An 8031-nucleotide genomic window follows, 5' to 3' on the forward strand; every position below is an offset into this window, starting at 1 on the left:
AATACAGCTTAACTGTCTGTTTAACATTTATAAGTGAGAAAATGCTGAAGTCCTAATGAGGACAGAAGCAGCAACAATGCTAATAGTGGTTTGACAAAATTTGTATGAAATTCTTTGCACCAATTTCAAAATAACTATTGAGAGATAGTATCTTAAAATGTCTTTCTATTAGTTATTAACATCTAACTATAATTGGCGGAGAAATCACAAACATGTAGAAAATGTGCATGGCATCTGTCAAGAGTTCCAAGAAACTTTTCTTTTCTCAAAATATGCCTTAAAGATCTTGAAACCTGGTTTCTAGCATTGTTAGTCCACAGACACACTGTTGTACCATGAGGAGCTTCTGGTTAGTATTTGTTTGTGCATGGTGGTGCTGTAGCTAACAGAATGGGTATGGGTCAATAATTGACTAGAGTAGTAGTCTTTTCTGACATTTTATGTGTGTTTTATACAAAATTGCATCTACTATAGAGATATATTATACAGGTAGTTTCACCCATCTATCTCCATTGATTTAGAGTTCTGCAATTACAACCAAACAACTCGAAATATGTTGTAATTGTAGAACTCTGAATCAATGGAGATAGATGGGTGAAACTACCTGTATTATGTATCTCCATAGTAGATGCACCTTTGTATATATCACACATAAAAATGCAAGAATATAAACATCTTAATCTATAATAGTCATTATTCTGACAAACTGTGGATCCACAGGTCCATAGTTTGATCTCATTACAATAACAGAATCATCCATTATACTTTTGGGCTATAAGTTCATTATAGAGTGATAGCCCAATAGTATTATTTAATTAAAGTAGCCAAAGAATAGGTGGTGGATGCTTTTTATGAACTGCCTTTACCAATTCAAAATTAAGAATGGCTAACATGGATAATCCTAGTTTAGCTTTGCAAGAATACTCAAAACAAGCAATGGTGTGAGAAGAATGGGGGGAGTGTTGTCTCTCTCTTTGGAAGCCCAAGTTGAGTTGGCATACTCAAAGGTAAAATATCTGGAAACCTCAAGATATGGCATATACTTTTATTGTTTTACATCTTATATAATTTTTTCTAATGACACATTTGTCATCACTTAAATTATGACATTTGCCAACTGAACTGCTGGCTTATCAGAAGCATTTTCTATACAGATTTTTGTAATGTGTGCCCAAATCCTTAAATAGCCTTGTCATTCCAATTGTAGCTTGAATTGGTCACTGATTTTGAAATTCCATCTGGTTAACTTCAGAAATAGAACATCAACTAAGTGGGAAATAATGACGATCAATTTGAAATGTACAAATATTGAGGCAAGCGTATTATTATCACTATGAAAATAACTAAAAATTAAATTATTCATCAATTCAGACACAAAGAGGGTCCAAGCTGCCCTGTAGTGCAGTGTTATGTTGGAATTCTACAGATAGCTATTGACGTTCATTATGTTTTTTCATCAGATTTTCACATTTTAAGATTTAGTGACAATGCACTCATCTTCCAGTTAAGAGATGATTTTTTTAGGTTAATAGTTAGAGATCCTACCATTCTAAGGTGGAATTCCTAGGAATGGAGAATGATACAGAAGAAACAACATTAACATTAGAATTAAAAGAAAAATTAATACTATTTACCAAGGTATACCTCGAATAATTTCTTTAACAAACATTCGTTAGTTATACAATGAATAAAAGTTCTTTATTTTGTTCTTTTCTAATGCTTTATGTAGCTTTTGACCGTGCAGTGTTTATTTTCAAGTAGAAAAATATCTAGAATTAAAAACAAATACTTAATAGTTTAATTGTACCCTTAATAAAAGTTTTTCAATACCTGACTGGCTTTTCAGTCCTGGTATGGTATTTCTGATTGGTTACTTTGTTCTGGTTTGATATATCTGAAACAAAGGTCAAGGCAATTTTGGGTCTTCACACAGATCTTTTCAAGTTGATAAAATAAATTATAATTAAAACACCAATTACTTTAACAGACTTTAATAGTTAAAAATTTAAATACATTTTCAATAAACGTTCTTCACTACGAGAGGATATGTTAGGTTCTGGTTTTAAATTTCTATTGGCGACTGTAGCTTTCGGTTATTAAATAGCTACTTTGAAGTGGAAAAGTTTATAATTGAAACGGTATATGCGAAAATACACTTCAAATACTTTGTCTTAACAAATATTTAGTAGTTTAAATCCACAATCAATAAATATTCTCTACTTCTAAACGGTTTTGGCTCTGATTTTAGATTTCTAATGGAAAATGTACCTTTCGGCCATTCTGAAGTAGAAAAATACTTACAATTGAAAACACTAACTGAAAATAAAATTTTTTATCTTAAATATTTTGTACGCTTTAAATAAAAGTTATCTTTTACTGTACTGGCTATTCTCTTACCTTTTAGTTTCAGATGTTTACACGTGAATGTAATTTTTCGAAATCAAATGGTAAAAGTAAAATTAAAAATACAATTACTAAGGTATACTTCAAATACTTCGTTTAAAAAATATTTCGTTGTTTAATAGCAATCCAAATAAACATTCTCCAATACTAGACTGTCTACTTTTCATCCTTGGCAGCAGAGGTCTAAAAAAACGATAATCAGGAATATTCAGTAACTATTGTTTTTCTTTGCCCCGCTCACGGAATTGATTATTTTCTTAAATGAAGTAGTGTTTAAACTTGTGGCTAAGATTTTAAGAAGTTTGGTTGAGATTTATGAGCGGGATGTAAAAGTAATAGACGCTTGATTTGTTGAGTGATTGACTTGACTAGGTAGGATAAAATATATTTCATTTCTCGAAGGAGAGTGAAATATAACTAGGGGAGGTCAGAAAGTTTGATTTCTCTTCATCCCACAGTGCATTAAAAGGCACTGAAAAGTGTTTTAGTTTACCATGATTGAGCAATGATATTATTTTAGCAAATGAATTTGCCACAAGACATCAAGAGAAGCTGTGAGGAGATCTGAGAATCAGAAGAAAAAATAGAACTTCGTCGGAACGTTTTTTGACTGCTGAATAAAATGAGACATGTTTGTACACTTGGCTTGTGTATATACGTATTGGTTGTTTCAGTTGACATTGTCTGTCGTTCAGGAGAGCTGGGAGATACACGCTGAGTACATCAATTCCTATATAAAATATTAAAACTGTATTATTTGAAACTGGATTTTATCTTATCTGACTTCTTAATTATGTAAATATCAAGTAGGTGGTTTGAAAATAACAATCTTGACTGCTTTTATTTTAAGACAGTATCAACATTTTGGATTTGAACAATTATTGTTTTTAAGCATACATTACGATGGATATTTTCAGGGCTGAGATCAGCGGATCCAAAACTGACTAAAAATTTTGCTGTTGGGGAAAACGAAAGTACCTCGAGAAAACCCACTTTCACGGCCAGAGTACCAAATAAAATTGCCCTAACCATACCCGGAAGAAATTATGGACAAAAAGACAGGGATACATATTCACAAATAAATACTGTTGAAAACTTTTATGTTAAAAAAGACTGGGCGATTGTAGGGTTGAAGTGAAGCTCAATGGATCTAGGTAGGTGCCAGGCACAGGTCGGCTGGAACTGATGAGGCACATCTTCTGTAAGGTGATGTTTCGTGATGTTTTAGTGTCAATCTGTTGGATGTCGGAAGGCTGAAGTTTCTTGAAAGATTTACTATATTTTTGGTAGTCTTTGTCATTCTGACTTTTGGCCTGGATTCATCTGTCTTTCTAAGTGATTCGTGTTTCTGTTTCTTGGCAAATTAGATGACGGATGTCCGTAGAAGTAGAGGCATCGCACATGATGATTTGTAGTGTCGTAATCTGTCGCTGTTGTGAGATCTTCTTGAATACTGACTAGATACGCATCAAGTTTGTGTGAACGTTCTTATCATTAATGTCAGATGTGACTTCGTAGGCGGCTGGATGTTCTGTGTTAGTTTATGATGGTCTATTGGTCTGTAATGAGAGAAGAGAAGAGATGCTGATTGTTGTAGAAGTGTTAGCTGGGCGATAGTACGGCTCTAAAATGGAAAAGATGGTAAAAAACAACCATTAGAAAGGATATAGTTCGCTGCGGTTTTATATGTTGTTACTACTTTGATGAACTGGGTGAGTTGATCTGTTATTCAGGAACGGATTCTATGAAATAGAGTTTGTAGATTTTTTTTTCTGGTTTTATGGCAGGGTCGACACCCCTAAGAAAAACAGAAGAAAGATTATTAGAACTTTTTGAAGTTAAAGAGGAAATGTTAAGGCGTCGAACTGACGGCTAAGATTTCTTTGTTTGCTTTTTGAATTTCGCGTAAAGCTACTCGAGGACAATCTGCGCTAGCCATTCCTAATTTAGGAGTGTAAAACTAGAAGGAAAGCAGCGAGCGATCACCACTCACTGCCAACTCTTGGGCTACTCTTTTACCAATGAATGGTGTAATTGACTGTTACATTATAACGCTTTCGCGGCTAAAAGAGCGAGCATGTTTGGTGTGACGGGGATTCGGACTCGAGACCCTTTGATTACGAGTCGAGCGCCCCTAACCATTAGGCCAGGCCGGCTGAGAAAAGCGTTATAGCAGAAGGAGAAAGGCATGTCTTATTAGTTTGAATACTCAACGAGGAATCATTTTTTCCGTCGTAATCACACCTGTTATTAGGATTATAAACAGCAATATAGCTGTTTCAGCTTTCTATCGGAACTTTTCAAGGCAGCTAGTCATCACCACCCACCGCCAACTCTTGGGCTACTCTTTTACCAACGAAAAGTGGGATTGACCGTAACATTATAACGCCCTCACGGCTGGGAGGGCGAGCATGTTTTGGCGCGACTAGGGCGCGAACCCGCGACCCTCAGATTACGAAGCGCACGCCTTAACGCGCTAGGCCATGCCAGGCCCTCAGACATATCTCCAGTCTGATGTTGGAGAATAGCCAATCGTCATTTGACATCTCCGACATTCTGGACGCGTGACTCGGCTACTATCGCCGTTTGTTTTCGGCTTCGCCCGTGAACGAGGGGTTGTGGGACGACATTACTCTGTTTTTGCTCTTCCTGGACCTTTCCTTTCACGAACAGCTGCTGAAACCATGCTCCTTGGATGAATGTTGGTCGACCATTCAGTCCATGCCGATTGGTAAATGTCCTGGGCCGGATCGGATGCTGGTGGAATTTTACAGCCACTTGTGGCATGTCGTCGGACCCTCCTTCATCCGACTATTTAACGACTGTCTGACTGTGGGGTCTCTTCCATCAGGAACGCTGGATGGGCTAATTACACTTATCTGTAAGGATCCTAGCCAGTCTGAAGATCTTTCCTCGTGACGACCCATTTCTTTCCTGAACATGGATGTTGAAGGTCCTGTGTGCCCGTTTGGGTGCGGTCATGCCTTCATTGTTCTGCTGCACTCAGACTTGTGGCGTGCAGGGCAGAAGTATCCAACAAAATCTGGTGCTTTTCAGGGACCTGTTCCATTACATCACAGATCGGGATATCCCTGTGGTCTTTGTGTCCCTCGATCAGAGCAAAGCTTTCGATCGAGTTCACCATAGGTTTCTGTGGTTCGTTTTGTAGAGATGTGGTTTCCTTCCAGTTTTTGTCCGCGCGACCGTTTCGAGCAGGCTCTTGGTTAACGGGTACCTGACGTCAGGGCTGCTCGTTGTTTACAGCACTTTATGTGTTAGTTATCGAGTGCCTGCTCTCTCATCTGTACCACTCGGTCTCGGTGCGTGGCCTCCAGCTGCCGGGGGGTTCGTGCGTGCCGTATGTTGCGCATGCATACGATGTGAACCTGTTCCTTGAGAACTTTACATCCTTAGGTTCAGCGCTGGCCATCGTCCATCGTTACTCTCGGGCCAGTGCTGCCTAGCTGAATGTCCCCAAATCTCGTGCGCGGGCTTTGGCAAATGGGCCTCGTCTGCCGACTTCCCATTTGGTCTTGATTGATCACCTGCTTCGGGTTCGTTTTCTCGCGGGTCCTGGGGATGTTTGGGTGGTTCAGCGTGTTGGTTCGGCGATGCACGATTACCACTACTGCTCTGTCAACCTGTTTGGCAGGGCGGAGTTGGTGCGGAGGAGGATCCTCCCCTTGGTCTGGTACCTGGGGGCTGTCCTTTCACTGGATGACTGCACTGCACGAGCCATCCAACGCCATGTCTTTGCTTTCCTGTGGGGCAGCAAGCCAGAGGCGGTGTCTCGGCACTCCTTGACGCTGCCGCCTCGCAGGGGTGGTCTAGGCATCCCATGTGTCCAGACCCAATGTCTTTCCCTTTTTCTGTCTGTTTCCTTTTGACAGACAGTCTTTGGAGGGTCACCCTTGTTACCACCTCATGGTCAGCACGGGGCACAGGCTCTTTGGTATTCCTTTGAGCCTGCAGACACCTATGTGTTTTGACCCTACTCCCTGGTACGTTGACGCTGCTGCTGCGATCCGGCGGTGTCGAACCGTATCTGCCGATGTATCGACGAACTCCCGTTCTCTCTACCGCCTGTTGCTCCCTGTATGTACCCACAGGATAGAGCGATACCATCCTGCTCTGCCGTGGGCTGTTGTTTGGAGTCGCGTTGCACTGCACCATGTTGATCGCTACCTCCAGGCTTTCAACTGGCGTGTGGTGCGTAACATCCTGCCGATGAGGGAGCGTACCTACCTGTGGAACTTGTGTACATCAGAGTTGTGTCCCGTGTGTCAAACCCAGGTGGAGTCTGTCTTGCACAGGTTGGTCCTTTGTCCGACGTCGGCAGAGATCTGGCAAAGGGTTGCGGGACCTTTTCCGGGTCCAGTCGCTTTCGGCGGAGACCATCCTGTACCATGTACCTGTCCTTGTTCCCAGCCACCTGGCCTTCACCTTTCAGTACACTATTACTATCTTCAAGTACGTCATCTGGCTTGCTCGGAACAACTTGGTCTTCGAGCAGGCTTCTGTGTCGTACTTTTCGATACTGAGTAGGGTCAAATGTCGGCTGTTACTCCGCCTAGAGGAAGTCTATCAGCGCCTGGGTTCCGGGACGTTTTACCATCACTGGCAGTCAGACGTCTCGCCCATTTGTGCGTTGGTGGGGGGGTCGGGTGGAGATCGGCTTCTGAGCTGCCATGGCTCCACTCTTGCTTCTTGTGTTTTTGTTTGTATATATTTCTTGTTTTTTTCCATTTGTAAATATTCATGTTTCTATATATTTCATGTTTTTTCCATTTGTAAATATTACTGTTTTTGCTTCTTTCCATTTCACCTCTTGCCTTTTTGCCTGTTTTCTTTGTTATAAATAAATTCAAAATGAGAGCAAAAGAGCTGCCTCAGGCCTTCAGAAAGAAAATTGTAGCAGCTTATGAGTCTGGTAAGGGATTTAAAAAGATCCCAAAGGATTTTAAAATCAGCCATTCCACTGTCCGGAAAATAGTCAACAAGTGGAGGGCTTTCAAAACAATTGCCAACGTGACCAGGTCTGGTCGTCGAAGCAAGTTCACTCCGAGAGCAGACCGCCAGATGTTAACAGAGGTCTCCAAACATGTCATCATGGGACCTACAGCAGGCTCAGGCTACTGTTGATGTAAAAGTGCATGCCTCTACAATCAGAACGAAACTGCACAAGTTTAACTTGCATGGGAGGTGTGCAAGGAGGAAACATTTGCTCTTTAAGAGAAACATCAAGGCCAGACTGAAGTTTACCAGAGAGAATGTAGACAAAGACTAGGTCTTCTGAAATAATGTTCTTTGGAGAGATGAGTCCAAAATGGAATTATATGGACACCAGAACAGAGGATATGTTTGGTGTAAACCAAAAACAGCATTCCAGGAAAAGAACCTCATACCAACTGTGAAGCATGGAGGTAAAAGTGTCATGGTTTGGGGCTGCTTTGCTGCAGCAGGACCTGGACAGCTCACAATCATAGAATCCACCATGAATTCTACTGTTTATCAAAGGGTGCTTGAAAAACATGTGAGTCCATCTGTAAGAAAATTAAAGCTGAAGCAGAACTGGACCCTGCAACACGACAATGACCCAAGACATATCACTAAATCCACCAAAAACTG

General features: G+C 40.7%; 1 long non-coding RNA gene across 1 annotated transcript; it reads right to left on the reverse strand.

The window, feature by feature from the left end:
• Positions 1-1029: 1029 nt before the first annotated feature.
• LOC143250481 (uncharacterized) lies at positions 1030-4199 on the reverse strand. The gene is made up of 3 exons (XR_013028208.1): positions 2398-4199; positions 1831-1894; positions 1030-1266 (listed from the first exon to the last, which is right to left on the reverse strand). It is a non-coding gene; the product is annotated as an uncharacterized LOC143250481 (long non-coding RNA).
• Between the last annotated feature and the right edge of the window lie 3832 nt (positions 4200-8031).

This window comes from Tachypleus tridentatus, chromosome 5 (genome assembly GCF_004210375.1).
Source record: "Tachypleus tridentatus isolate NWPU-2018 chromosome 5, ASM421037v1, whole genome shotgun sequence".
NCBI lineage: Eukaryota > Metazoa > Arthropoda > Merostomata > Xiphosura > Limulidae > Tachypleus > Tachypleus tridentatus.